General features: G+C 43.6%; 1 pseudogene; it reads right to left on the bottom strand.

Moving 5' to 3' along the window:
* Positions 1-11,257: 11,257 nt before the first annotated feature.
* On the bottom strand, positions 11,258-11,377 carry LOC136650090 (5S ribosomal RNA; annotated as a pseudogene).
* Between the last annotated feature and the right edge of the window lie 11,038 nt (positions 11,378-22,415).

The raw sequence follows: 22,415 nt of genomic DNA, 5'->3' as shown, positions 1-22,415 counted from the left end.
TCTGAAATGAATGCATCATTAAATGATGACCTGGATGTTTGAAAATGCCAGCCTGATCAAACCCCCACAAACATAAATCGTTGATGACCTGATATCTCAAACATGGTGCTTTGCCAGGTGAGGACGTTCAAGTGAGCAAGCCACTGATGGAGGAACTTCATGAGAGTGTGAGATTAACTTGCACATAGAAATCAGTGGCTTAAAGGTGCTCAGCTGTGGCTGGGGTTGTTGCTAAAATTGATATAAATAACAGAAAGAGATCTTTATGAAAGGAAGAACAAGAATAGATAAAAAATACTATGAATGAAAACTGGTAACATTTTAATAAAACCAATAGATGAACCTTGGCAACAGCACTTGAAACCATTAATCATGAAAGGACTTTCAGTATTCATTGAACTTTAGTTCCTTGCTTACGGTAAGTGGCAATGGCTTTCCAAAAATGCAGAGGTCTGGTACTTTCCTCTTTCCACTCCTCTTAGGGAATTATCAGAAGTTCATGTTTTTTCAGGTGATATTAACTTTTTGATCACTTAAAGCCAATGCCAAGGAATTCTTACCACACAGAGAAACTATAGACCTTCAGAGAACCTAGTGTATATAGCAGATATAAAACAATTGGAGCTTTAAAGATATTTTATGAGCTCAGCTGATCTTTATCTTAATGGCAACACTGTAACTATTTAAACTTTTCATGTCTGGCGCATCAGTTTAAAGGGGCTTTCATATGTCAGATCAAATACTGAAGATTTTGTTCAGGGTTATTTACAATTATTTATTTTACTGTCTGCACTACAGATGTGCCTAAACCTCTGCCTAAGACACAATGAACAATTTTAAGAGGCAATTCCCTCCTGGAGAAAATATTTAAAACCTCCATTAGACCAGGTTGAAAAATGGCTCATTCACCTTACTGAATGGTAAGTTGGTCCTGGTTGCATACCATTGTGCATCTTGACCTCAGTGGGTGGTCCGATATGGGTGCTTATAGGAAAAGAGCAGACTATCAGAGGCAGGAGATGCAGAGACAGGGTGGGTAGCGCAACAAGGAAGAGAGCACCAGAGGCAAAAGGCATGGTTGAGGATGGACCACAGTCAGGTACCAGGTGAGACAGGTAAAATAAAGGGTCAAAAAGATGCAGTCTGCAGCAAGCTGATGGCTGGGGACTGAAAAAGTCAAGGTGACACAAAGCAGAGTGAGAGACTCTGTGTTGCTACTTAGATGCTACTCAGGTTGTTTGGAGGTAAGGGTTTTACAGGTCCTGGTGGGTCCTCATTGTCCAAACTGTCAACCAATGCCTGAAGAATGGCACAGGAGGTAAGGTGCTGGAGTTCAAGGTGGTGATTGTTAGGAGTTCAAGTTTCTATGTACAGCAACTTGACACACAACTTTCAAGAAATTATAATGTGTCACTCTATGGCATAACTAGACTGAGGTCCAAATCCGAACTAATTTTCCAGCAGTGACATAGCTGTGCCAATGGGGTGTGTGCCGCATCCTGCAGTTGGGTGGCACTCACGGAGGCCTCCTCAAAGTAAGGGAATGTTTGTTCCTTTACTTTGGAGCTGCATTGCCCTTACCTCAGTGCTCAAAAGTGGGTTATGATTGCACCCCGATTTAATGATGAGGTGATCTAGAAAACGTATTCATTCAGAGACTGAAAGCTAATCTGATCTCTAACACCAGTTGACCATGTGCCTGTCACTAGGAGAGTTTTCTTGACTAGTCCATCCATCTGAAGGGCTATCTGGGACTGCTGCCAAAATGAGTCATCTAATAGAGAGGAGTCACTTGGTAATGAATGCTTAGTACAAGTTTCCAAGTTTCCAGAGAAGAGCTGGTGGTGGAAAAGCTCACTCAAGATCAAGTACTATTTTGTAATTTTTGCTTAGTAAACTACTATGATTGAATCTACCAAGTCTACACAACTTTATGGGAACATCAGTTCTTTCAATTTCCAGATGAAGTCTTCTTTCTAGGTTTCCTGTTGCTCTAGATCTTCACCCTGCTACTTACTACAGTCCACTGACTTTCCAGCATCATCTCTGTTGAGGTTACTCAGTGGTGAGTAACTTTTCCAGTTCATTTGTGGACTCCCTTTTTTTGAGCCTCTGGCTCTGCTTAAGCAACTGCTCTCAGGTGAATTTTGTTTTGACTTTGAAGAATCTGCTGCCATAGCATCGTCTTCTTTGCAGCTCACTGAGATGTTAAATCAATCACAGCTCAATCCTATTCCCCACCAGCCTAGTCTAGGCAGCGCTACTGACAGAGTGTGTGCTGCATGCTGGGGTGTGTGATCAGATGGTCCAGGAGAGGCAAGTAAAAATATTTTTACTTACCTCTCCCTAGGCCACCTGACCTCCAGTGGGTCTCCTCGAACCTATACCAGTTGTATAGGACCTCTAACAGCTGGACTTATACCAGCTGTATGTCTGCAAAGTCTCATGGGGGGGGCTTGGAGACTCCTGGGGGTGCCAGCAAGGAGGATAGGATCATGGTATGCACAGAAATCTTCCCTCCCCACCCTGGCCTGCTCTCTGCCCCAATTTATCCACAATCCTCCCCTGCTGCTGACTTACTGGAGACAATAGGCGATGGAGAAGGTTCAGAGCGCTGTGGTGCAATATGCAAGATTCGCCACGGATTGCAAGATCCGCCACACTAAGCCCAGCATGGGATCGGGCTGTTAGTGATCTAACCCAGGTCGACATTTTGCATGCCAATACATTAGCTCAACTGTAACAGTACAGAACCTGTTATGATGTCTGGTACCCTGACCAATTAAGCCTCAGCCTCTTGGACATGAGACACAGTTGTAACATCTTATCCAATGATATCAATATTCATTTATTTTATTTACTGGAGCATTACTCAATATCATGTTAAACTCAGACCTAGGAGATCTTGGTTTGATGCCCACTCATTCATGAATTGTCCTTGAGTGGGTAAGCGATGCTCTACCTAAAGTTCTTTATCAATAATATATAATCTGAATAAAGTGGTTTACCGCATAGGACTACTGGAGGAAAGAAATAAAAATGTTAATTGTGCCATTGGTGAAAATTTATAATATGTATTTAATATTGGATTGCACTTATCCATTTTCCAGTGCAACCTCATTTTCTCTGCTTTAATAGTTGCATAACTGCTGATGGACTGGACAGGAGAAATGTTTTGTAGGTTCCTAGCAAGGCAGAACTCAGAGGCCCTCTCATAGGATCAAGGTCCACATACAAAATTAAATATAAAGGGGGAAATCTGGTAAAAGTCATGCTTGAATTCCTTTGGTTTCAGTCCCATTACAAGTCTTCTAGTGATTCCATTCACAGTTTCTCATGATTCTCTTCCCTTGCTTTTCTTTTGAGTCTTTGTTGTGTTTGCTCTCTAGATCTGAGCTATAGCCAAGTGTCAGATGCACATAGTACAATCATAAATTGCGTTATGTCTTTTCTGAGATGTGACATCTGAATTCATATGCCCATTTTGTGGCATCATTGCTAGATTTCTTAACATTTGGCACCTCTAGTCAGTGTGCATGTGTGTTCTCAAAGGGTATGGGGCCTTGAGTACCGATAGTGCACTGGAACAAGAAAAATCCTATTAATAGCCCTGGTTTTAGGATCTCACTGTCTGACGTCGCACTAAAATACAAATAAGATTTAGTACAGGAAGTACTGTAAAATATTTATTTGATATTTCATGTCTCAATTTGAGGTACTGCATTTCACCTATCAGATGAAACATTTGCAAGGAAATGCAACATTGGGTTGGTAAAATGACTTCTTACTTATTTATTAACTCTTATAATGGAGCCACCTTTTCAATCAAGGCAGGTAGTGGTTACAAAGTCACTTCTATAATGTTGGAAGACATGATAAATTACTGTTTTCCGGCTGTTCACCTATTTAAGTCCTGGTTAGCAATAAGAGAACTTTCAGTAGTTTACAGTAAATAATAAATCACTTTAAAAAAAGGAAGTCATGTCCAAAGTCAAGCAGGCAGTGTTCTGCTCATCCAACAAGGCTTCTCTACCCCATCTCTTTTGTTCTGGTCCCCCCCCCCACATGCCTTCACAAATCCACTCTTGATCTTTGGGGGGCTCTCTAGGACAGTCTAAAGCAGCAGTTCTCAAACTGCAGGTCCAGGACCCACCAGTGGCTTGTTTCCCAGTTTTTGGTGGTGGCAAAATTGACAAGGCAGATTAGGTGATGCGCATCAAGGGTTAAACAAGCTGCTATTTATAGGGGAGCAAGCACTTCTGCCATTCACCATTATAGACACCTTGGCATTTATAAATCAGGCAGTAGCCTTTAGGGCTTCTAGAAAGTTTGAGAACCACTGGTCTAAAGGGTGCAATGGGAAAGGAAGTAAAGAAAGTTATAATCAGGGGAGGCTGCCTTGTGCAAACAGGACCACCTTTCCACTTGAGCCATGGCCAAGTGGCATAAAAATCTTTTAAATACATAAAATATACCCTGTTGTGGTTACAACCCAGTGCACCTGTTCAATAAGATGTAAAACTCAGCGTACAGGCATTGAAATTTTAATTTTCAGAACTTGGAAACTGCATTGCTATGCAGGATCGAAATCCTGCATAACTGATTGGCCCAGACTTATTGCTGGCCAGTCGGGTGATGTATCGAAATCCTACCATCCGATTGGCCCTCTAGTTAATGTTTCAATTGCACCAATCATGGGGAGTCTGGGCGGAGCTAAATGCTATAAAAGCCAGGGGTGTTTGCCTTGTGTCAGATTTATTGCCAGGTCCTGTTCTGAAGACGGAATAAACGTATTGAGCTGTTATCTCTATGCCTTCCTTTATTCGCATGGACCCACTATATAACAATTGCCATTCAGTTTTAGCTGTTTATATTGACTCAGAGTGCATTCCTATATTGACGTTCCACTGGTGCAGGAGCAGCTATGCTGGCCGAGAGTGACCTAAATGTGCCATAAAGCATGTTTGTGACTACAGTGTAGGCAGCACCAGTGGAGGTAAGTGAAGCACTGAGCAGTGCAGGAGCTGGCAGAGGGTGGTGGGAGGGCACTCCGGAGGTGGGGAGGGGGTATAATGGGGTGGAACAGGGGTGGATCAGGCACAGGAGGGGTTGGGAGCGGCAGGCCTATCCTAGCCCCCATCTCAGTCCTGCCGGCTTTACATGGAGCTGCTCAGACTTTTGCCTGCTATATAGCATATACAAGGAGCCACTTAGGGGAGACTGGGGCATTAACTCAGCACAAGGGGGAAAATATCCCCTTACCCCAAGGAGACTTTCAGCCTGCTTCAAAGCTGCCTTGGATACTACGAAGACCATGTGGCCCCGCTGTGCCAGCGTAGCTTATGATTGGACTGTCAGTCTATTTTCAACTTTCCAGGGCAGGTGGTTAATTTATATTGTAGTGTGCTTCACACTAGAAATGAGAGAATCCTCACAGAGCACCTTGATCAGAGAATCGTAAGCAATGTTATTACTACAGATGTTACAGAATTAATCTAGTGAATGGGGTGAAATCCCCCCAAAGAATTGCAAGCGGGTAAGTGTCTGGAGATGTAAAGTCTTTGCCTAAATACATCTTTTGGACTAGATTTACTGTCTACTGGATCTGTGCCTCCTTTGAAATTCTGCAGTAGAAAGTCAGATGATAGGTCCTCAGTGTAGAAAATGCTGCTGAAGCAGACAATAGCGTGAACATGGCAAACATTATTATCTGGCAAAGATTGCCCACGGGCACCACGTTTATACCTCTTATTCCATTACGTGCTTTGCAGTGCACTTTTTCTGCTGCCTATTTTCTCTTAGCCGAGTACAGAAATCTGTAATAAAAAATGAACAATAGTTTAAACTCATATATTCAGCAATATATCAGGCTCCCAATGCCTGTAAATATTTTTCATGCTCCTGACATTTTAAAAATATGCCACCACCTAAGGTCTTTGGACTCCCTGGGAGAAAGGAAAATTGTCCAAGATTGCAGGAAGCTGATGTTGTGAGTGTGTGGGTCAGGGCTGCATGCTAAATGATCATGGACTAAAGACACAGAAAAGTATACTGAAGTCTAGTGCAAATTTGTTTAGTGAGTAAAAAGATGCAAAGTGCTGATCATAGTTGATTAATCAGTTGTTAGCTATTAGGAAACAGATTACAACAGTGTTTCTCAACCAGTGGTATTCGTACCACTGGTGATACTTGTGGTGGTGTCCTCTGGTACACATGGGACCCCCAGACCCATGCGCCTGGCAGCGAGACCAGCAATGCAGCATGATAAGCAGCGGCAAGAGACTTGGCAGGCAGAACCCCAGCGGTGATTTTCAGTGCTTGAAAATGTGCTCCCATCTACCCTGAGCCTCTTACCAGTGTTTGTCACATTGCATCTGGTCTCCCAATCTGGAAGTAACTGGTGATGATGTCATGGTGCTGACATCATCACCAGTTACTTCTGGTGGTACTTCCAATAGGTGGACCATGCAAAGGGGGATACATGCTGAGAAACACTGGATTATAGCAATACCTCCAATAGTGGGGGGAGAGTTACACAGGGCCAGCCCAAAGCTTCCTGGTGCCTGAAGTGGTGTTCCAAATGCTACCCCCCTGTTTATCTGGCAATATACCAACCTCTCTTCCATACTTTCTCTTCTGCTCAGTTCTTCCTCTTCCTTTTTCCAGTCCAGGGAAATGGGAAGAAAAGAAGGAGTGCTGGGTCGTTGGAGATGGGCGTCCATCTCCCAGTCAATCTGCAGCCTCAGGTGGCTGCTTCAGGTGGCCTATGGATGGGTTGTGGGTTCCTCCAACAGGAGTAGGATTCTCTATACTCTGAAGCCCTGAACAATTTGGTTCAGGTTGTACAGATTTTAGGATTATTATGGACATTGCTCTACATATCTGAAATATGTTTATTCTGTGACTAAACTATACTTACCATTAGGAAACACTTCTTTGTCACCTATCAACATTTTGCATTTCTGTTTGTAAAATTGTGATTGTGGAGCTTTCTGTCCATCTCTTCAGCTTGGTTTAGTGGGGTCATGATGAGCTGGAAATCTAAAAAGATGTTGTTGGTAAACTTAGAAAGCCTCAAATGCTGCTATCTCTAGCTTTTGCCACCAGTTTTTTTTTTACCTTACCCCAAATGAGTCACTGAATCACTCCTTGTTTTCCTAATGTAAAAAACAAACAAACCCTCCTGACATTTATTTTATAACATTCATGTCTCTTTTCTTTTGTCAATTGGCAGAATTTATAAAGCGTATCATAGGCATGATAATTCCGTCCACAGTATGTGACCCATCAAGCCAAACTCAGATCTCCAACACTTAGGAACAGTGGCCCTGATAAATTTTCCATTTTGCTGCCTGCCTGGGGATTATAGATCACCTGGCAATTCACAGTATCTGGCTTGTGCTGGCAAGACAAGGTGATAACAGAAATCTTACCCAGACTGGCTTTATTTTCAGACTGACAATTCTACATGGCTGGTGTAAAACATCACTCACAGCCCAATCCTGCCCCCACCAATGGAGCATGCACTGTATCCTCTGTGGGGCAGTCTGGAGGCCTCCTTGAGGTGTCTTTTATTCCCTTATCCTGGGGCAAGCTTCCACTGACCCAATGGATGTCCTTGGATCTGTGCCAGCTGTTTTGCTGGTGCAAATCCAAGGAGAATAAGAGACAAGGGACAAGGTATAGGGTTAGGATTTTGTGCGTGCAGCTACTGCCAAGATACACCTCTCCTGTTCTGTCTCCTGCCTGCTCCCCTCCTAGCCAAGAAACTCCCCCATTTCCCACTCCCTGCCTTGTTCTGCCCCCCCGCCACTCTCTCCTCCCCAGTTTACCCATTGCCAGATGTAGCAGGCAGCAGTAGCATCCAGTACCACCAGTGTTTGTGGTGACAGACCTAAATGGCCTGCAGCAGTATGCATAGCTCACCATGGTTGGCAACCTTCAGTCTCGAAAGACTATGGTATAAGCCTACAGCACCTGGTATTCCCAGGCAGTCTCCCATCCAAGTACTAAGCAGGCCTAACCCTGCTTAGCTTCCGAGATCAGGCATGTGCAGGGTAACAGTTACCCAGTGTACAGCCATTTCCAACCACAGAACTGTGTTGCGTTATTGTAAAGGGCAGCCTAGTCCTAGTTAGGATTGGGTGTAAGTTTTTTTTAATAATTATTTTATTAAGTTTGATATCAAAGTTTAATTCTCTTTCAGAATTAAAGTAAATGCTCCTCAATCATAAGGACCTTTTAGGTCAAATCATCTACCATACAATTACAATAAAAGCAACTTAACGTCAAAGAAAGCTGCAAAAACAATATTAAAATATCATCCTAACCAAACAACAATTCAACATTCAGAGTTCACCAAATTAAAGCCACACTAAAGACCTTTTGATAGGTCTTGAACAATCTATGCTATCCCAAAAGGAAAGGGGCTAAGCAAGCCTTTTGAGGAAAGTTCCAAATCTGGGTGCCACCACAGAAAAACCCCGGTGTCACGTGCCCACTATCACAGCTCTTTCAAAAGGACTTTGCAGAGCTGGTCCCCTTTAGCTGATGAACAGGATCATAGGGGTACAAGTGGTCCAAATAACTTGGGCCCCAGACATGCAGAGCTTTAAATTCTGAACTTTAAAGTACCTCTGTGAATGGAGTGTGGAAAAAATGGTCAACTGTACCTACTTTTATAAGGCTGCTGTGGATATATTACCTTTAGGAAAACCTGACCATTTTGCTGGGTCTTCTAACTGCATTCTTTAGCTTCAAATATGTACTTATGAAGTCACAATTCAATGAAACTAGTGGGGGAAAAAAAAAACATAGGGGATGAAAGGTATTAAGCTCTAAATGGTATTTCCCTCACCAGTTGTTTACTGAGTTACAAAGAGTTGCCTTCTTAACACCGTAGACAATGGAGAAGGCCTGGTTATTTTACATCATCCAAGATGTTCATTGTTTGAACTAAACTGAGAAAGACAAAAGGTGGAGTGAGACTGAGAAGCAAGGATTACAATTCACAAATCCCTTTGAAGAGCTTCAGGCTTTAGGAAAAAAAATCTTCTTTTAACAACAGACATCACCATGTTGGCAACATCCAGGAGCACTTAAATAAATAAAAATCTCAGTACTTTTCTTTCAAAAGAATCTCAAAGTATCGCTGAGGGTCTTCTGCTTCCTGCTGATTTTGTTTTCCCCAAAATGTGTATTGATTTCTTCTACCTCAGAGAATCATAAATGTTATTAAAAATAAATGGCAGGCCTGATTTAAATTAAATGCCAGGTGGCTTGTGGGTTTCGCAGTGCTTTAACAAAAACAAATCAAGACAGCCTCAGTGTTCGGAGGATGCAAAATGGAGATCGCCAGAACTATTAGAAATTCAGATCTATTCAAAGCAAAGGGAAGTGTGTGCTTGACTTCAGTGCACCCCCCATGCCATTATCTAAAGATCCATAGGGTTATGATGCGCACATGTCTTTCCTGCTAAAGTGAAGCCCCGGTACATTTCATGCTGAAGGAATAGCCATACTGACATGGGGATGTATGGTTACCATAAGAACATGAGAAGATCCCTGCTGGATGAGGACAAAGACACATCTCTAGCCCAGCTTCCTGTCTTTCACAATGGTCCACCAGATGCTTCAGGGAGCATGCAAGACAGCATCCTGTTGGCACTCCCTTGCATCTGGTATTCTGAGGTAGCCTATGTCTAGAATCAGGAGGTTGTACATACCCATCATGGCTTATGTGCTTGGACAGAACTGCTGTGCACTCACCTGCGCTTGAGTTATCTGCTTCATAAGTTAAACTGAGTAGGCTTTTCTCCATGTGCTTTGTCCATTTGGGGTCTGGTACATGGTGACATAAAGCAAAGCTGGTGGTGGTGCTGTCTTCATGAAACTCTCTACTGAAGGAAAGACCATATCTAGCCTCCAGGTAGTTTTAGAAGCTGGGTATTTTATTTATTTAATCTCACCAGCCATCATAACCAAAGGTCAAATGGGCTCATGGATGACATCGCACTACCAAGAACCCCATACACATCTCTAGACTACATCATTTGAAAAGAATCCGCAACAACTAGACAAGCAGATGCAGAAGGCACGTCAATAAGAATTATCCAGGCATTATCCAAGTTGCCCGGATATGATGGATTTGATCTATGAAGTGTCTTGCAAATTGGTTAGTGCCAGCCACCAAGATGTCTCAGCAGGCCCAGGTGTGAAAGGTGATGCACCACCCAGAGCAACTCCAGTGGATGACTGTCTGTGGCAGCAGAGAAGTACTTCACTTGCCATCATCGCTATGGAGCAGTCCTGAAAATGGGCTCTAGCAAATGTTCAACTGGATGTGTCACATCTCACCATTGCTCACCACATCTGCCCAGATGCTTCTTTGCCAGCAGCTCTCCAGTAAACCAGAGAGCTGACTTAACACTTTGGTGTGGCAGAAGATATTTAGGTGAGATCATCTCAGTGGCCCTAGTTATACTGCCCCTCCACCACCCTTGTGAAGGTGGGGGCGCCTTTGTCCTGTCCCTCTGTTACATGAAACAGAGTGGGAGAATTGGGGCACCAGTCTGTGTGCTGCTGCAGCTGGAAGTGCAGGCAGGATCAGCAGGTAGCCCGAATCACCCTCTTTGGGTGCAATTTGTTCCAGCTCTGCGACAAGAAAGAACACTGAAGACTAGATGGGGAGCAGAGGCTGGAGCGGAGGTTCAGCAGTTGCAGGTTGTGCTGCTTATATTCTTTCTAAAACAAAACCAAAGGGAACTATGGATATGTAGACATAGCTGAGAGTCCTCTCACATAGCCTTATTTGTGAATCTACGTAGGGTTAGATCTGGTGGCTTTTTTCTGGATGGGAGACCTGTAAACAATCCCAGCTGAACATAAATGATGTAACCAACATTTTTTGTTTGTTTCATGCAGTCTGTGAAGTTTTTGGGTGCCTGTGAGGACACCTGCGCATATGAAAGGAAAGTTGCCACTAGTGAATGGGCATGTGTTGGTGTTTAGTAAGCTTGGTGCTGTAGGTGGCAGCTGGGAGGGGCACTGGTGAGTGCTAATGCAAGCTCTGGCAGCTGGAGAGCAGAAATGGGAACTTAGGGCACAATCCTATGGGCCACGGCTCTGGCACTCCACCAGCACCGCCGACCTGAGCTGGTGCTAACAACACACCGCTAGTGCTGAGCCCAGCACCAGTGAGTGCTGGGCCTCAGTGCCTGAAGGTTGGCAACCTTCAGTCTCGAAAGACTATGGTATAAGCCTTCAGCACCTGGTATTCCCAAGCGGTCTCCCATCCAAGTACTAACCAGGCCTGACCCTGCTTAGCTTCCAAGATCAGACAAGATCAGACATGTGCAGGGTAACAGTTGCTGCAGACTATGGTATAAGCCTACAGCACCCGGTATTCCAACGTTGTCTCCCATCCAAGTACTAACCAGGCCTGACCCTGCTGAGCTTCCAAGATGGACACTGATAGCTCCCAGTGGTGAGTACAGCTGCAGGCCAGCAGCAGAACTTTTCAGGGTGGAGAGACAGCCGGAAGGGGACAGAACCCTAGGGAAGGGTGGGGTTAGGGGATGAGTGGCCCTGGGAGGGGTTGGAGACAGTGGCAGCAACCTTAACCCACCTCCTGTGCCAGGAAACCCAACACAGTTCTCCTTGGTTCTAGGCCCATTCTGTGCCTAGGTATTACATGGGGTAAAGAATGTTTGTTCTTCTAACCTGAGGAGACCTGGTGCTGCATTTCAGGTCCCATAGGATACAGCAGGAGCCATTTTGGTGCTGCTGTAGCCTTGGGTACTAGAGAAGGATAGGATTGGGCTGTTTCATTAAGTGTAATGCAATGCCCCTATAGAACATCACAAGACACTTTGGTGGATCATTGTGGTATAGGTAAAAAAGATGACAACCCCTTGCTAAAGGAGGTACACAAAGACACTTGGCTGGAGGTCAGGGTTTGTCTATGCTTTATATCGGAGAGAGAGAGAGATCATTTACTGAATTAGCACCATAGTAATTCAACTTGACATGGTTGTGCATTTTTACTGGAATCCTCATTGTTCTACCACCAAAAACAACTGCAAAGTAACCAAAGTAATTTATCTGCAGGATAAAGCAGCACAAGCGTCAATAAACTGGACAGTGAAAGTTTGGAAAATGGTTTTTATTTGGGCTGTTGTCCTTCTGAGCAGTTTTCTATGTTGAGCTGTGGAGGCAGCCTTTTGGATTCCACACGCATGCGAACGCCCCACCACTTAACTGTTCAATATATTGTATTGTACCAATGTCATTTGAAAAGCTAAGCAAATGGAGTGGAAATTGCTTATGAATATAATGCAAGCTGGAGCTGCTTTGGCCAATATTTGCTGAGTTGGTTTTCTCCAAAGAACTGCAAATTCTCATATACTGAGAACATTCAAACTGCAGTCAAGTTTTGTCAGTGTACGTCTGCATTGCGAATACATGCACTCCCACATGTACACATACATATACACACACAGGGAAGATGTGTTTTTTCCTTCTCAAGATGCATAATAATTCTCATTACCTTGAAAGCTAAATGTTGCATTTACATCTAAAATAGAATGACGCAAGTCGATGTCAAATAACACAATACTCTGATCGGTTTTAAAGGGGATATCCTCTACATATTTCAGATAAGAGTGTTTTAAAAAATAAAACTGGACTACAAAGAGTTATTCTAGATGGCCCATTCAATTTTCTTTTACTTGAACTCTGAAATGTTCTGTCCTTTGTAGAGAGGCGGCTATTAATACTATTTTCACATACATTTAAAATTTAATTAGACATTAGATACACCAAAGCAATATACAGTGGATTTATAGATCTTAGAATACTCACAGGTCAATGAATTATTGAGGGGATACTGTATAGCTTTTATACAATCAATCTGGCCCAAATTCTTCCTCTTGTACCCAGGCAGATAATCTTATTAAAAGGAATGACTCTCCTTCCATAAGTCAGAGTTAGCAGGCAGAGAACCATGTGTACCTACTTCACATGATCTTAAAAATCTCTGTAGGCTATAGGGCTGTCTGGCTTTCTTTTATTATGTTTATCATTTTATACCTGATTTAACTAATTAGTTAATAGCCTTCATGCAGCCACGTTCCTAGCCTTTGGTTTAGTGTGTTGAGTGCTGTCAGAGTATATTATCTTCTTTTCTGACTGAACAGCTATCTCATTTTGCTGTATTTGAGAGTATCCCGAATACTAATGAATGGACGAACAATAGCCTTTTAGAAGCAGATGCTGGACATGATACATTTCTTCTCATGATCCATTTCTTCTCACTTGTGCTCCTTGGGGTCATGCACAACATGTAGCCTGGGTGCATGACCCTGGGGCAGTATCATATAACGTTGTCCTTGGACCAGAAGGACCCAGGTTCAAATCTCCACTCAGCCATAATGCTTACTGGGTGATCTCAGACCAATCACTACCACTCAGCCTGACCTGCCTTACAGGGATGTTGTAAGGATAAAAGAAGGGTGTTACACGGTTAACGTTTTATTTCTGTTTATTTCCAGTGATTCGAAGCATGCAGGAGAAGCACTTGTTTAAACTTGTGTACTTGTTGCAGAGGCCAGGAAGGCCACACTTTTCATGTGAGTAATCACCTCTCCCTTAATAGATCCACAGAGTTCAACTATCCAGACCTGAACACAACCTTGTTGAGTCCTTAAATGCAAATTGAGTTTTCACGCCTCCAAAACGTAGGTGAAGATCCTGACTGCTGGAGCAGCACATTTGGTGTCGTCTCCCTGGATTTGGAAAAAGCAACTTTTGTAAATCAAAGGAAAGATCTCACACCTTCAGTGATCTTCACCAACCTCATGGCTGAGCTCCAATCTAAGAACAATCCAACAGATTGCTCCAACTAAATACCACACCCTTAACTGGGCAGAGGTCCTCTACTGGCAATAGAGGATCCCCTGATGGAGTTAATCAACATTAGAATACCATCGAATCCTCTAAAAACCCTTTGCTTTAGTGCCTCATGATTTTCACTCTATTTTTCATTCTCCTTGTGCCCACTGCATCCTGTGGAGTAATAACCCACTGCTCCTGCATAAGTTACCCCCATTCCAGCAGCCACCTGAGAAACACTGTGCCAGTCTGCACTCAGGACCAGTAACATCCTGCAACTCCAGCCCAAAACCTCCTGATGCCTGAAGTGGCATCTCAAATGCTGCTCCCTTCTCCAAAGATGTGCCAGCCTCTGCTCCTTCCACTCTCCAGTGTTCTAGCTCAGCACGCTCCTCCCCGCCACATTTCCTCTTCCTCTCTGTCCCCATCTTCTTTTTCCCCTCTAGGGAGGGGAATGAGGTGGAGAAGCAGTGGAGGCAAATACAAGGACAGAAATGGGCACCCCCTCCCATCATTCTGCTGCCTGAGGTGACTGCTTCAGTTGGCCTCTGGATAGGTTAGGCCTACCCTTTCCTTTCCAGCCTTTTCTCCTTCTGTCTCCCCAAGTAGATATGATGGTTGTGCTTGGGATGCAATATTATTGTGGAGGAACACAAAATGCAGGGCATTTGTTTATCCAGTTTCCTTAAAGTAGGTTAACAACCAAATGGACCAATTTGAAAGTGTTTGCTGGAAGGATCAGGATCCAGGCAGAAGCGTCTGGATCCACTGCACTCACCAACACCACCAGAGAGTGCAGTGAGGCCACCAGCACAGCTCAGGGGAGGCAAAGAGGTCTTAGAGTCCAATTCTGGTGGCACCGAAAACGGCTGCTGCCGCCCAAGGCAGCTGCAGACAATGCTTCAGGAGAAGGAGACTTTTGTCCCCTTCCCCCGGGTAAAGGGAGTAACCCTGCAATGGGGCTACTCAAGCCTCCATGTCAGGCAGTGAGCCTGACGCGGAGGCTTTGGATCCAATGGAGCAAAGTTCCACCAGTCCCGCCTCCCTCCCTCCCTGCTGCCTTCCCCCCAGCACGCATCCCCCTGCCCTCTCTCTGCCTCCCGCCTCCCTGTCAAGCCTCCTCCCTGCCTCCCCCCACACTCCCGCTTTCCTCTCCGCTGCTCAGTCTGTGCAACTGCCGAGCAGTGGAGGCCGAGCACCCACCTGGCACGTCATGGCACATTTGCGACAGTGCAAACCGATGGTGGAGTTCAGGATTGGGCTCATATTCACCGGTCCTAGTAAGGCAGCAGTGGGGGCAGGCAGTGGGAGGGATGGGGGAGGGAGGGAGAGAAATGGGGGTGGTTCTGGTTAGGGAGAGGGCAGGGAGGGAGGTGGAACAGGACAGGATCAGCAACACCCATGTGTAGCCATATCCTACCCCCTTCCTCACTCGACTTCATTCTGTGCCAGCAAAATAACTGACACAGAACCAAGGAGACCCATAGGGAAAGTGGAAAGGTCCCTAACCCTGAGGAGTCCTCTGCAACTACCCCAGCATAGAATGCAGCGTGCAGGTCCTTGGAGTGTGTGCATTAGCTGAGGGGGGGGGGAGGTTTGGACAGGACTGGGAGCTTAAACTTATCTAATGAATTCCAATGGGACTTCAGCATGACTACATTTCTCTGGATTGGGGCCTTTCCTTTCTCCATAGCTGATACATCCTTTGTCTCACTGCTTTGAGGGCAAGATAGAAAAAAATGAACTTACAAGCTTCGTATCATTGAAGTCATGTTTCAGATTTTTGACTAGAAGTGAGGACTGCTTTTATTTTTGATGAGACCATTAGCATTCATTACATATGAATGGAATTATAACTCCTGAACAACTTTTCTATATACGTCTATGATAAGAGCTTGACTGTGCATGTTTTTATGAAGAGATCTTGAAATTAGGAACTTGAAGGACGTTATTTCAAAAAATTCAGTAAAGTAGCACAACGATGCATGTTGGGTTTGATTAGACTTAAGGGTGGAAAAAAGGACATTTTCCTTTGTAGTAACCAAGCAAGTTAATCTTGGCATAACCAAAAACAGAATTTGACTGTGAAATAAGTGTTCTTAAATGAAGTCCAGAGCAGATCAGCAGATCACTAAGCAGTCCGTTTGAGATCACTCTAAAAGTCCACAAATTGTCATTTCACTGCTTTAGCAATTCATTTAAATTCTTCTTTTTACACACACACACACATGCAGAGAGAGAGAGAGAGAGAGAGAGAGAGAGAGAGAGAGAGAGAGAGAGATGCATTGACCACAGCTTAAGTCTGAAAACAGGATTTGCATTTAGAATGCTATAAAAATAGGATATTCCTTTAGGTGTACTTATGAAGGATACTGCAGATCCACTCATACAAGTCAAGATAAGAATACTAAATGCAAAGCAATTTGGCTGGGTAGTAAATTTGAAATCTCACAATGCTGTGGACTAACAGCCACAAGGAACCTAAGTCCACCTGACTGGATGGCACCATCCAGAGTGGAAAATTAAAATGACAGGTTTAAGAGATAAAGACAATCTTGTTCTTATTCTGCTTTAAGGCCCCCGCTAGTTTATCTCTGTTATGAGGTGTAACATAATATTGCATACACATCCATTCTAAACATGGAAACTCTTTATAGATATGTCAAAAGGATACCATTTGATAGGAAATAAAATGAATTACAACCTCATAAAGATTCTATAATTTATTCTCTTGTGGGCATATACAAACCCCTAACCCTGGAAATCATGGGGAGAATGGTGTGTGGGGGGGGGGAGAGAATGTCTTTAAATTTTACCTTGTGTATAATCAAAGCAGTAAACCACAGCTTTCAATTAAGTGAGATAAAAAGGTTGCCCATAGCTAAACTAATAAACAGTGTCATTAAAGCTTATGCAATTTTAATTAATGAATGTCTAAAGTTTTAAAAGCTTTTCATTGAAGGTTCTGCCCACTCCCAGCTCCTCTGTTTTTGAGTTTATTTTTTCTCTCTATAGGTCTAATAGGTTATATTTATGCTTGCAAAGAGGGTTTTGATCACTAAGCACTTCTCGGAATCCATCAGCTTTTAATGATTATTGAAAACTGACTGAAATATGCATACGTCTTCAGCGTTCCTGTGACTTTTCAGCCTTAAAACAATTCCCACCCCTTTCTGGCAATGGTAGCAAGAAATTTTTCAATGGCTAGGCAGTGTTGGCAAGAGCTGAGTTCCTTCATTCGCTATCCAGTTTTACAGCTTTTCTATAGCCTGTGCAGCCTATTTATACTCACTCTGAATGTATTTTCTTTTGGCGATATGTCTTTCTGTATGCCCTCTTATAATTAGGAAGTAGACCCCTAAGGGGCCAATTAGCCAACATGTGAATGTAATTATAACTCTTGAAATTCTTCTCCCCTCCCTTCTTTTCTGTGTGCCTCTATGATAGTTGTTTGACCATGCATGCTATAACCCTACTCTCAAGGAAGATTCCATTGCTAATCATTCATATAATGAGCTTTGTGCAGCTTTGCCATAATTCTTAAGGCTGGCAACAAATGCCACGTGCCGCAAGAAGCATTCAGTCAGCCCGACTGAATGCTAGATTACGGAAATCTAGCAAACCTTTTTTGGTTTTATTTGAAGTTCCTCATACTGAATCAGGTCAAATTTATGTAGTACTCTCTACTAAACCTGGCAGTGGCTTTCCAAGAACTCTGGTTAAGGTTTGTGCCAGCTTCCCTAGCCAATATTTATGTGGACGCAATCCAGAGGTGCCCTTGGACTGATGCAAGTCCCTTGCACCGGCTAACGTTGTCACCAAAGTGCCATAATGAGGACTTTCACGCCAACACAAGGAGAGATAGGCTGGTACACAGACATACGCCAGCCTCCCCACGCCGAGATGGAATCTGGGGCGGGGTGAGTTGTGTTGGTTGAGCTTGGCTGGCGCAGGGGTTTGGGGGTGTGGGGAGGGTGGGGAGGATGTGGGAGGGCAGCATTTTGGAGTGGGCGGTGGGTGTTCCTGGGAGCAGGTGGGCAGGGAGCGGGAGGTGTGACCAGGATCCAGAAGTTATGCCAGATCCTAGCCCCATTCCCTGGTGGCCCAGGGCAGTTCCAGGCTGCTTGGATTTGCGCCACCTCTTTAGGTAACTTTAGAAACAAGTAGCCGCATTGGGGCTGTCCCCAGGGTAAGGGGGGAAAATTCCCCTTGCCTCAGGCTGACCCGTGAGCAGCCCGAAACTTAAGCTGGATACAGCTCAGGCCCACCGGCCTACCTGTTTCAGCACAGGATTGAGCTGCCCATGTATCAGCAATTGAAACGGGAACTGTCTATGAGCAAACTATATGCCTTATCAATGAGATTTGGCCTCCAGTGCTGAGCAATAGCACTGGAATATCTCAACTCTCCAGAAACGTGTGGGTTCTCTGCTTGAGAAAACAGGCTACCTGTCTACCTCCTCCATTGAGATACATGGGCGAACCACCTGACTCTGGGCTACACCAGGTCAAAGACCGAACCCGCCCATCACTATCAACCCCAGAGGGGTTGAGACAGTTGTATTACACCAGCCAAACTTCCCTCTTACCCCCTGCAATCTGCTGCCAATGCAACCTGCTTCACATTGCCTAACAAGTGGGCCGCCCTATCCTGGCTTGCCCTACCTAATTGTTTCCTTCTTCTTTCTTAGCACATACCTGACATTTGAATATCTCCCTAAGGAGTGTGGCTGTTATACCATAAGGAAGAGGCAAACTTCGCAAGAGCAAAAACTGATATGGCTTAACGATCACTAGCGGTTGTAGTTGATGTGATGACAGATCTTTTCATTCAAATAGGTATATCACATGTGAAGCAATTATTTATTGGAACCTAGTACTAAATGGCTTCTGGGCACACTGATGTATCAACAAGTATAAATGGGAACACACGACATGTATTTAAATTAAGATAATTAAATTAATGAACACCTCTTGTCCTTCTAAGCCAGCTTTGAAAGCTGAAAGATGTCAGCTTGCACACCGTTTCCTAAAGGAGAATCAAAGCAGAACTGTGCAAGCAGAGAATGTTAAGATATAAATCATTTTCCATAGATAATACATTATGACCAGTAACTCTGCTTTGGTGAATTAATTGACAAGATGGTCCTTCATCGAGTATTTACCTGTCAGTACATTCCATCACTTCCTCTCTTAGGAAATTTGCTCATGAACTTATGAACAAGGCTAGAAATATGCATGGTTTAAATTGTCTCCTCTGAGATATAACAAACTAGCAGTATAGAAGAGCTTTGCTGTTATCAGAGTCGGTTAGGGCTGGCACCTTCTATTTTCATTATAAATGAAGCACTACAGCAGATGGGCTTCAAAGGTATTTTTTAAGATTTAAGTACTAACCCGCGGGAGGACTACAGTGCAAAAAGAGCCTTTAAAGAAAACTTCAGTACATGCTGGATTGGAGGAGGGGACTTTGGGGCAGCCTATTAATCTCACACTTAGATCTTTTCATTAATTTGCTGTTCTAACATTTTGTTCACCCCATGAAGTACGAGTGGTCTTACTGGGTGAATTTTCTTTCCGTTCTGACTTCTCCGCCCACACCAAAAAGGAAAGAGAAATAAATGTAAACAATTAGGCTGTATTCACAAATGATGGTTACACTGCAGTAACGTTCCGGGAGGGGAGGGGCAAAATGTTAAGTTTTGCAGGGCACCTCAACGCATCCTAGAAGCTGCCCCTCCCCCTTGCCATCGGAGACATCCCAAGCAGGAGACAACACAGAGGCATCTCCTCTGTGTGCTCTCTCCAATCAAAATGGCTCAGACATTCTCCGCTCAGAGTGGCTCCAAAGGGGGGGCGGTTTACAGGGTGCAAAAATGTATTGCTTTAGCTCCCCCCCCAATACCACTGTTACATTGTGGTTTTTTTTTTCTTTTTCATTTCCCACATCTCTAATTTGAATGGGAGGCTATCATTCACTTAGAACACACACACAAGCATTTTTTAAAAGATTCTTTGTTCACGTGAACAAGTGATGCATGCCAGGCTCAAAACTATATGGTGACTGAATTGTGAGGCTGATGGGCTTGTTCCTGTTCCTTGAGGATGCCACATTCAGTTGTGTCCACACCAAGCAAAGTCTCTACCTGATTCTTTTATCTTTTCTTCCTTGTTTTTATAGAGGAAAAATCTCCATGGAGGAGGAGGAGGCTGCGTTGCCATGCAAAGCGGCAGCAGAGGCAGCTTTGCAGCTTCAACTGGGCTTAATCACAGCTGACACCTTCCAGCAAAAATATCTAGTCCAGAGTGCTAAGATACATGATGGCCACCACAGGGTTTGTCAGGTACCAGGATTGCAACACAGTGAATTTCCTTCTGAGAGCACACTGATATTAAAATAGTTTCCTAAGATTTCTGGGGTAGTAAACGTTACAATTCATAGTAGAGGAAAACACAGACCTAACAGTCAAATCGTAACAAATTTTCCTTCTGGAATCACTTTGTACTGGGTAGATCCTGCTAAAAGGATCATTTTTTTCATTAACCAGTGCTTTTGTTTTTCCTTTCCTAGATGGCAAGCAAGAAACAAGGCAAGCAAAAAAAAAAACAAAAACAAAAACTTATTGGAAGTAATGAAAGTAATGAAGTAATGAAAAGTTATTTCATTCCTTCTTCAATTGCTACCCAGAGGCAAAGATACTATAAATTTTTGCTTGTTTTTAATGCTCACAAAGAATCTCCTCTTAATATAAAATACACAATATAAAATACATGGACACCCACATTTTAAAATTTTCAAAATTCAAGTTTTGGGAGCACAAAATATTGCAGTATGTTGCTAGCCCCTGGCAGCAGTTATTCTGTTTAGTCCTTCAGTCCTTCAGCAAGTCTGGAACAGGAAGCTTGGGATAATCATTAGACTTTGCATAAAGGAGGGGAGTTTCAGGAGGGGAAAAAGAAAAAGCACACGTTGCTGTGAAATATATTTCCCCTGTTGTGAAATATAGTGCCCTAGAGCAGGGCTCACCAGACTCTGGCCCACGGACTGAATCCAGAGTTCACCAAAATCCCTCCCCTCTGTGAGCAGCGCTTACCGTTCCGTTGCTCTGCCACCCATCTGGGCATAGGGATGTTCTGAGCAATCACATCCCAGCAGGTTTTGCACCAGGATGTCCAGGTCATAGAAGCGACTGCCAAGAGCATCACTATGCCCAGATGGGAGACAAATGAAGCCGTAGAGCAGCAGAATGGTAAGAGCTGCTTGGGACGGGGAGGGAATTTTGGTTGCACAGCAGTCTACATTTTGGAGACTGCTACTCTAGAGCAGTGATTCTCAAACATTTCTGAGGCCCTAGAGGCTGTTGCCTGATTTATAAATGCCAAGGGGTACGGCTATAATGGTGATTGGGCAGAATGCCTCCCTCCCAAGTGGCAACTTGTTTAACCTTTGATGCACATAGCCTAATCTGCCCTGTCAGTTTTGTAAGCCACCAAGCATTGAGTAACAACCTACTGGTGGGTCCCATATCCATAGTCTGAGAACTGTTGCTAGAGGATACCGTATGGGCTGTGTCCTAGCCCCGATCATTTTACAGTGGTTCTGGAAAGTGTGAAAAGGGAAAAGGACCTTTTCTTGAAAGATGGAATATAAACATTTTACTATGGAAGTGAAAAGAAAAAAAAATGTTTCCACATAGTTCCTTAAAAGGCAGATTTGTAGTGTTCTGGTACATGGATCAGGTCAGGGACCTATCCAAGAAGCTGGGACACCAAGCACTTTTACACAAAAGTGACCTGTCATGATGATAACAAAATGTCAGACTGGTCCATTCTCTCTCTATTCTCTCCCCTTTCTTTTTCACATTCACATTTAGTCTTCTACACCATCTTTATTACCTTAGTTGTTGGACAAACACATCTGTCAACGTACCATCCCCGGTGATGTGCAGTGATCTACATAATGGCTGTCCAATGATGGATAGATTATTACGGTTGACTGGCTTGTCATTGAACAATCAATGCTGACAGTCCATCATCCTTGGAAGTCTATTATCTAGAAAGAAAATAGTTTTCAGTACTTCAATGGAACAATTATTTGAATTCAGATTGTAGTTGAATTTTTGAATTTAAGGTTTTTGGAATACATTGGATTGACAACCATGGACAGGCAATGCAGCATCAAAAGAAGCAGAGCTTCTCCACTCTGCCCTTGACCTTTTAACCTCAGAGCATTACATCCTGCAGCAAAAGGGTACATTGAATACTTGCAAGTTGCTAGATATCGAGAAATGACGCCATCTTCCCTATTCACATTTTTCCTCCATGATTGAAGCACCAGATAAATTTAATTGCTTAGGAAACTGGCCATCATAATCATAAATATATTCCGTCAATAATTATTTGCTGCATTTTTACAGTTAATGAATACTTCATTTAGTTGAAATGAAATGAAACCCCATCCTCATGTATAGAATAATCAATTGGTACTGTGGTACAGAGTCTGGCCATATATCAAAACATGCAGAT

Source organism: Tiliqua scincoides, chromosome 4 (genome assembly GCF_035046505.1).
Source record: "Tiliqua scincoides isolate rTilSci1 chromosome 4, rTilSci1.hap2, whole genome shotgun sequence".
Lineage (NCBI taxonomy): Eukaryota > Metazoa > Chordata > Lepidosauria > Squamata > Scincidae > Tiliqua > Tiliqua scincoides.
This window is presented reverse-complemented; position numbering and strand designations above follow the sequence as displayed.